The sequence below is a fragment of the Nomascus leucogenys genome, chromosome 1a (genome assembly GCF_006542625.1).
Source record: "Nomascus leucogenys isolate Asia chromosome 1a, Asia_NLE_v1, whole genome shotgun sequence".
NCBI classification, from domain to species: domain Eukaryota; kingdom Metazoa; phylum Chordata; class Mammalia; order Primates; family Hylobatidae; genus Nomascus; species Nomascus leucogenys.
Genome location: NC_044381.1, coordinates 81,533,423 through 81,542,738, shown reverse-complemented (window position 1 = coordinate 81,542,738; position 9,316 = coordinate 81,533,423). Strand labels below are relative to the sequence as shown.

Sequence of the window (9,316 nt, the reverse complement as noted above, 5' to 3'; positions counted from 1 at the left end):
CCAAAGTGCTGGGATTACAAGCATGAGCCACTACACCCGGCCCATTATATGTTCTAGTTTACACTTCAATTAGTAGAGAGAACTAACCCCTCTTCCCATTGGCCATTTGTGTTCCTCCTTTTGTGGCTGATTACCTATTCATGTCTCTTGCTCATCTGCATTGAGGTCCCTGTGTACTGCTGGGTGGGACTGGGTTCTAAATGCCACGATGCATGAAGTCCAGGACACTTTCAAAACAAATATCTATTGTGTTTTAAAAAGAAGAAAATACGGCCAGGTGCAGTGGCGCACTACTGTAATCCCAGCACTTTGGGAGGCAGAGGCAGGTAGATCACCTGAGGTCAGGAGTTCGAGACCAGCCTGGTTTGATAGTGAAACCCGGTTTCTACTAAAAATACAAAAATTAGCCAGGTACCATGGCATGTGTCTGTAGTCCCAGCTTCTCGGGCAGCTGAGACAGGAGAATCGCTTGAGCCTGGGAGGCAGAAGTTGCAGTGAGCTGGGATCATGCCATTGCACTCCAGCCTAGGCAACAGAGTGAGACTTTGTCTCAGGAAAAAAAAAAAAAAGGAGAAGAAAATGCATGTATGTAAAAAATGCTTAAAGAAAATAACTTTTGTCGACTTACAAAATGGCCGCCCAGAGCGTGTTGGGCGCGGTTCCCCCAGCGGTCTCCTGCTGAACCGGCGCTCTCGCCTCCCTGCCGAACACAGCGTGAGGAGCCCTCGTTGGGGACATGGTATTTGAGTCTCTGGGCTTGTCGAGCACCAAGTCCTCTGAGGCCCGCAGCGCAGCACCGGAAGCGGCCCCGCGCGCTCAGCCCGGCGACGACCAGCTGCTCCAGACCCCTGCGCCGCTGCGCCCCGGGTTTCGCCGCACCCAAGACCCAGCGAGTGCAGCGGCGGCCGCCGAGGAAGTTCGAAAACATGGCCAAAAGAAATGCCGAGAAGGAACTGACAGGAATTGGGATCAAGAAGATGAAGCTGAAGAGATGGGAACATTCTCCGTGGCCAGTGAGGAAGTCTTGAAGAATAGAGCCATAAAGAAAGCAAAGCGCAGAAATGTTGGATTCGAATCTGACAGTGGAGGAGACTTTAAAGATTTTAAAGGTTTGGTGGTACCTTCTGGAGGAGGACGGTTTCCTGGATTTGGTAGTGGCGCTGGAGGGGAAGCCTTTGGAAGGACTGTCGAATGGAAACAACATAACCAGTGCCCCTCCCTTCACCGGTGCAAAGGCAGTGGCAGAGCCCAAGGTAGCCTTTGGTTCTCTTGCTGCAAATGGCCCTACCGCCTTGGTCGATAAAAAAGTTTCAAATCCCAAAACTAATGGGGACTGTCAGCAGCCCTCCTCCTCTGGCCTTGCTTCCAGTAAAGCTTGTGTCGGAAATGCCTGTCACAAGCAGTTGGCCGCCTTGAACTGCTCTGTGCGGGATTGGATAGTGAAGCACGTGAATACAAATCCCCTCTGTGATCTGACACCTATCTTTAAAGACTATGAGAAATATTTAGCAAACATTGAACAGCAACATGGGAACAATGGCAGGAATTCTGAAAGTGAATCTAACAAAGCGGCGGCTGAAACACAGTCTCCTTCCCTTTTTGGCTCAACAAAATTACAGCAAGAGTCAACGTTTCTGTTTCATGGCAACAAAACTGAAGATAACACCTGACAAGAAGGTGGAGGTGGCATCTGAAAAGAAAACGGACCCATCATCACTAGGAGCGACAAGTGCCTCATTTAATTTTGGCAAGAAAGTTGATAGCTCTGTTTTGGGCTCATTAAGCTCTGTCCCCCTGACTGGATTTTCATTCTCCCCTGGAAACTCCAATTTATTTGGCAAAGATATTACCCAGAGTAAACCAGTCTCTTCACCATTTCCCACTAAACCATTTGAGGCCAAGCGGAAGGTGACAGTGGTGAATGCAAAGGTGGAGATTAAGAAAAGAATGATGAGCCACCCAAAGTAGTAGTTACAGAAGTAAAAGAAGAAGATGCTTTTTACTCCAAAAAGTGTAAACTATTTTACAAGAAAGACAATGAGTTTAAAGAGAAAGGCATAGGTACTCTGCATTTAAAACCTACAGCAAATCAGAAGACACAGCTTTTGGTGCGGGCAGACACCAATTTAGGCAACATATTGCTGAATGTTCTGATTCCACCCAATATGCCATGTACGCGAACAGGGAAAAATAACGTGCTTATCGTCTGTGTTCCAAATCCACCAATCGACGAGAAGAATGCCACCATTCCAGTCACCATGTTGATTCGGGTAGAAACCAGCGAGGATGCAGACGAGTTGCACAAAATTTTACTGGAGAAAAAGGATGCCTGAACATGCGAAGTCGGCTGCGGCATTATTGCCAAGTTGCTGCTTCTTCCACCGCCTCTTAGTCAGTTTTTCTTCTCTTCTTTGACATTCTAAGAACTTATAGATAACTTAAAACTTTTGTGAGGAAGATTAATGTGGCCAATAAAACCTTTAAATGTTAAGTGTCAAGAAACTGCACTCTCCCTTCTTAAGAACTGCCTAAAGCGTAAAATACATTTGAATGCAATTTTTGGAAGATTTTTAAATGTTCGTTTGTTTATTAAACTAACCCCAAGTGATTTCTTCAAGGACTGCAATCAGGGTATCGATTCGCTTTCCCAAAGGCTCTTCCAACCCATGGGTTTTGGGGTCCACCGCCACCACCAGAGAGGCTTTTGAATAGGTGCCCGGCTGTGTTCAGAAGGAAGCTGGCCTGTATGCTTCTCTCTGGTGGGCTCAGCCGACATGTGAGACTTGTTCTGTTACCAAATGAACCGGGCTGCCACGCTGTGACAGGCGTTTGTCCTCTGCTTTATTTTTATTTTGAAGCTAAAATGTGAGTACTAAGTGTTCACCTCAGCGTCGAATCATTGGCCTGTAACCCTGTGGGCTGTTTCACGAGAATTCAGGACCTGCATTTTCATTCTAAAAAGAAATGAACAGCTTGTGAAGGAGTTTTTTGGCTTTGTAGTTTCCATTCATGAGGTAGTGTTACTTCTTTATCCCCCTAAAGACAAAACGAAGATAAAGGGGGATTGCCAGTAATGGATTTAAAAGCACAAATTTGGTAGCTTATCATCTACACCATGGAGAGTGAACCCTTACGAAATGAAAGTCAAATGAGACCATCCTAGAAAAAGAAGATGCTCATAGGCATTTGTACCATGATCAACCCCACGCATATGAAAACTATGACCAAGTGATGTGCCTGGGAGCTTTGACACACAAGCCATGTGAATTCACTAGGAAACATGTAATAAGGTAATGGAAGAGAAAATCGTGTGTAAATTTTGCCTTTAACTTTAGACAGCAGTATATTATACATTTGATATCTGAAATATCTTTACTTTTTTAAGAGTAAGATTCCATATGTCTGTTTGGAAGGGAGCCATGGTTATGCACACGAATATCCATGTCACTTCTCCAGGGCTGTCAGGTAACTAACACGAGCATTCTTTGAAGACTCTGGGCACATGAATGAGATACAGAATTGAATGTTTGAATTTCTACTTTGATTCCTCATGAATCATTTGAGACTAGTACCAGCTGATCTTGTATACAGGCTCAGGGTCAGTGCCCAAGGGCTCACGTGTGTGTGTTCTGATCTTCAGTGCGTAGCACATTCTCATTTAGAAAAGAGTAGTCAGAATAATTGTGGACGGTACAGTGGCTTTTTAAAAACTACAGTCTTTAGGTGTAAGGTTTGGGGCCGGGAGCAATTTTATGATCAAATATGATGAACTCCTAAGTACCTGAGGTGTGATTGGGCCAATGTTGTCATGAGGTTCTTGCTCTACTTTCAGTGTTTTGATTCCACTGGGAGAATTTGGCCCTAGTGTGTGGCTTTGGATGAATCCGTGCAGAGAGAGGTGTGCTTGTACTGTTACAGAATGCTGTCAGACATAGCTATAGTAGGCATCTAGGGAGGAAGTGGCCATTATTTTTACATTGACGTTTTAGAATTGAGAATGCACGTGAGTTTTTGTTGCAGATGATTTATAGTAAGCAAGTGGTTGATGCTGTTAATACCAGCCCTGCCCGATTGACATTAATTTTATTCAACTTTTAAAAAGATGAAGAACTAAGGGGAACAAATTTAAGTTTGTTGCAACTTAGCCAAACATGCTTCCCTGGTACCAGCTGGAATCAGCAGCTCACAGGCATCTTTAGGACACTTCAGTGTATATGACACAGTACTTTGTTAGCGTCTGCATGTGTATGGAAAGTTTACAAAAAATGGCATGAAAAGATGATTGGATTTTCTTTTAAACCTGCCCCTTCTGTAAAAAATAGTTTGTATATTTTTAAATTAGTGGGTATGTGTGGCTTCCTTTTTTCCTAACATTCCCAGCAAATTTTTGCTGCTAAGACTATCACTGTTAAAGTGAAAATTATGGGGGAATATGTGATGAATATACCATAACCCAAAATGTGATGTTTTCTTAAAAATCACTCTTTTATGCTTTAGGAGCTGGTTGGTCTCTACTTGATTATTAGTGTAAAGAGCCTGAGTATATGTGGATTTTATTGTAAAATTTAACTCCTTGTCTTTTACTTGGGGCATGGGGCCCCTGGAGGGCTTACCTATTTTCCCCACTATGTTAACAGGTAATTCTGATTTATGCGTTATTTTAGTTTGACTTATTTTTAACAAATTATTAGAAATTATGCTTTAAAATGTTTAATGTGGACTGAAATTTTCATCTTTTGTTTGAGAATCTATGAAGTGTATCATATACGTGGCCTAAAGCAAGGTGTGTATTTTGTTATTCTGAAATTGTTTCGCATCTGGACAAATACTAAGTATCCCAGTGGCCTTTTTTTTTTTAAACCTGTGTATCCATCTCATCCTTTTGCACATTCCTAGTAAGCAAAAAAATTTGTTATGCCATCTTCATTATTCGAATTACAGACTGAAAATATGGCCAGTTTTTAAAGAAGTTTAGATTATGTTTTCCATGGAAGGACAAGTCTGACTGTTCATGGGCTGATTTTCTTTAAGAGGATTATTCTATTTTACAATTTCAATTCTAGATCACATTTTATATATGCTGCATGCCAAAAAAAAAAGAAAAAGAAAAAAGAAAAAACTAACTTTTCTGGTGTGGAGGGGAAGAAAAACTAATATTCTACCTTACTAGTAGAGTTCAAAACAAGTTTTCACCGAGAGCCTTTTCAGTAAAAGTTAAACAAGTTTGTTTTCTGAGGATTTGTCAGTTATTCTATTTCAGAAGAGTCAAAATTCAAGCACGATACATTTTGAAGGCTTTACAAACTCCTAAACCCCTGATGAGTTCTCTCATTCTGGAAGTAGGAATTTGAGTAGATACTGATTTGTCCCGTAGTATGGTAGATGACGGGGAGGTCTTTTCCAATCAGGCACTCAAAACACAGGCCACTGTATGTTCTCAACCAGTAACAATCATATTGAGGACGAAGGACTCTGTTTGATGCAGACACAAGTGTAATGGAGATGTAAAACTTCTTAGCAATCAGATGGATAAATTGTTTGCTTTTTACTCTAAATAGGAAATTGTTTTCTAAAACTAAAATACTTGAATTGTCAGACAATATAATCTCGGCTTGTATTAGTTTTTGAATGCTCCCAAAGAGGAAGTGCAACAATCCATGAAATGTGAATAAATGAAAAGTAAACAAAAAAAAGAGAAATAACTTTTAATCTTACTTCTCAGAACCATTGTTAATATTTATTTCCTTCCAGATCTTCTAAATATGTAAGTGTAGGTGTTTTTCACACATACGGGATCTTACTCTATTCAGCTTTTCTGTAACCTGTTTTCCTCATAAGAATCTTTGCAATCTCTTCAAAGAATGACAAATCAGTAAGAGAATGATAGTTTGTTAATAGAAAAATAAGCAAAGAGTATGAATAGGTGATTATTCACAAAAGGAGAGGCAGAAATGGCCAATGTGAGGAGGTATTCAGCCTTACTGTTAATTGGAAACGTAAATTAAAACAAACATATGATTCCATTTTTTACTATTATAGACTTGGCAAGGATTCCAAGAAATCATAATGCCCAGAGTTTGCAAGTGGCGAGAAAGTGAGCATTCTCATACACAGATGCAGGTAATATGCTTTGGAGCTAGCATTTTGGGAGAAAATTTGACACTAGCAAGTTCTTGAGAATGAATCTGCCCTTTGATGCAGCAGTATCACTTGCAGGAGCTCATCCTAAGGAAATGACCAGTAATTTGAGCAGCAACGTGTGTATAAAAGAAAGTAGGGGATTGAAAGCCAGGTGCAGTGGTGCACACTGCAGTCCCAGCTACTCAGGAGGCTTAGGCCAGGGCATCTCCTGAGCCCAAGAGTTCAAGTCCGGCTTGAGAAACATAGCGAGATCCAGTCTCTTTAAAAAACAAAAACAAAAAAAGTAGAGGAGTGGGCAAGTACACTGTGGCATATCATACCATAGAACACTGTGGGGCAATTAAAATCATGTTTTAAAAGAATATTGGCTGATGTAGGAGAATGTTCACAACGTATTACCATGTGAAAGAGGGAGGTTGCCAAAAGGGTACATGGTATGACCCCATTTTGCTTGTACATATATGCACACAAATGACTGAAAATATTAATAATAAGTTTTTCTGGGTCATGAGATTATGAGTGTTTAATTTTTCTTTGTGCTTTTCTAAGGTTTTTGTGTTTTCGAAGGTTTTTTACACTGAACAAGTATCACTTGTGGGAAGTAGTGGGGAAGATGTCATTAAAAATGGTTTCCAAGAGAAGTACTGGTTGATATGGGGCAACCACAAATAGACTGAAGAATTTAATTCTAAATAGAGCCAATATTCTGACACTGGCCAGTGGAAGTGGGAGAAGTGACATCCCCCAACCAAGGTCTTAGGCTTGGGTTACCACTATTGTACCAGGTTTCAGTGTGACCTGACCTGTCAGGGTGAGGGCCCAGGCCCTCAGCCCTAGGGCATTTTCTTTGTGTTCTGCGTAAGCCTCTGGGTTAGAGGTGGGAGAGGTAAAGGAAATGAGAACAAATTATTCTGCACAAGGAGGAGGGAGACCAAGGTGCAAAGGAAGTGGTCCCAGACACCAAGCCTCTTGGCATGGCTCACCTAGACTGCCTGAGGCATCACCTCACAGGAACAGCCACCAGCATGTCCCCAAACTCAGACACAGAACAACTTTATGAACCTGCTGCCAGGCACAGACTGCTCTAGAGATGAAAGCAGAGAGATGTGCAAATAAAACAAGGAGTGGGAGTCCATCCCATGCTTTCGGTTCCCTGAAACTTCTTTCTGCAACCTGAAAGTTGTTCAGAGGGAGGAGAGATGAATGGTAATGGGGCCTGGAGGAGTCCAATTTACTTTTCTTTCTTAATATAGTAAAATAATTACCTAAGAGATCAGAATGCTATATGTCAAGTCTTAAATAGGATGATTTGTATCTGTGATGATATTGAAGCCCCAAACAGATGTGAAGATGGAAATGCTGACATAGTGGGGCAGGCTGAATCTCAGAAGAGGGTGATGGTTCAAGTGTGATAGGAGCCTGGAGTAGACGGCCTTAAAACAAAGAGACCTCTGCAGCCACTGGCAAAAGGTTAAGCAGTAAGACCCTATCTTTCCTATTTAAGGGAGAAGTCCTCACTACCTTCTAACCAACCCCACAGTCCAGCTCCAAAGAACCTGGCCACCCGGTTTCAAACCCTGTAAGGACCTCATGAAGCATTCCCTGATCCCCACCCCAACTGTGCCTAGCCAGGCCCCACACATCTTCAAGAGCCAACCTTATGCCCATCCTTCCATCCCCCCAATAGGCTGTCTCCTTTAAGCCCTAGGCATTGTGTCTCTTTATTTCTGATTTTTGGCCTCCTTTTTGAGTATGTATTTGTCTTATCCTCACCCTTCTGCCCAGAGAGCAACTTGAGTAAAGGACTGCACGTTGTCCTCTACATCCACATACCAGGTGTTATGTAAATATTTGCTGAACATTTTTTAAAGTCAACGTTTTCTTTTAGAATAGTTTTGGATTTACAGAAAAATTGGGAAGATAGTATAGAGAGTTCCTGTATACCCCACATCCAGTTTCCCCTATTCTTAACATCTTATATGAGTACAGCACATCTGCCCAGTTAATGAACCAATATTGAACATTATTATAAACTAAAATTGGCCAGGTGTGGTGGCTCATGCCTATAATCTCAACACTTCGAGAAGCTGAGGCAGGAGGATCACTTGAGCCCAGGAGTTCGAGAACAGCCCGGGCAACATAGGGAGATCTTGTCTCTAAAAATTAAAAAAGTAATAATAACAATAAGTATTATTAACTAAAATCTATACTTTATTAGAATTTTCTTAATTTCTACCTTCCTTTTTCAGAAGCCCATCCAGGATACCGTATCACATTTAGTAATCATTTTGCAGTTTCTCAGACTTTGCTTGTTTGAGATAGAATTCACATACCATAAAATCCACCCTTTTAAAGTGTACAACTCTGTGATTTTTTACTATATTTACGAAGTTGTACAACCAGTAGCATTATCTAATTCTAGGACATTTTCATCTCCCCTAAAAGTAACTCCACCTGTTAGCAGTCACTCCCCATTCCCTCCTCCCAGCAGCTTCTGGCACCACTAATAATACCTTGTCTTTATGGATTTGCCTATGCTGGACATTTCATACAATTGGAATCATACATTATGTGTCCTTTTGTGTCTGGCTTCTTTCACTTAGCATAATATTTTCAAATTTCATTTACCTTGTAGCATGAATTAGTACTTCATTCCTTTTTACGGCTGCATAATGTTTCACTAGATGGATAAACTGCATTTTGTTTATCCATTCATTAACTGAAGGACATTTAGGTTGTTCCATTTTGGGGCTGTTATGAATAATACCGGTATGACATTTGTGGGCAAGTTTTTGCATTAACATAATGTTTTCATTTCTTTTGGACATACTTAAGAGTGGAATTGTTGGGTCATATGGTAACTCTATGCTTAACTTTTGGAGGAAATGCTAGTTTTCCAAGTGGCTGCATCATTTTACATTCCCACCAGCAATGTTAGGAGGGTTCCAATTTTTCCACATCCTCACTGACACTTGCTCTTGTTATTTTGCTTACAGCCATCCTAGTAGGTGTGAAGTGGTATCTCCTTGTAGTTTGGGTTTGCACTTTTTAAATGACTACTGATGTTAAGGCATTTTCTCATGAGCTTATTGGTTAGCTATACAACTTCTTTGGATAGATGTCTGTTCAAATCCTTTGCCCATTTAAATATTGTGTCTTTTTTATTGTGAAATCA

At 41.1% G+C, this 9,316-nt stretch overlaps 1 pseudogene across 1 annotated transcript; it reads left to right on the top strand.

Annotated features, from left to right (window-relative positions):
- The first annotated feature begins 926 nt into the window (after positions 1 to 926).
- LOC100601059 lies at positions 927 to 5,099 on the top strand (annotated as a pseudogene). Its single transcript, XR_121924.4, has one exon. The product of XR_121924.4 is annotated as a nuclear pore complex protein Nup50 pseudogene (transcript).
- Positions 5,100 to 9,316: the final 4,217 nt, after the last annotated feature.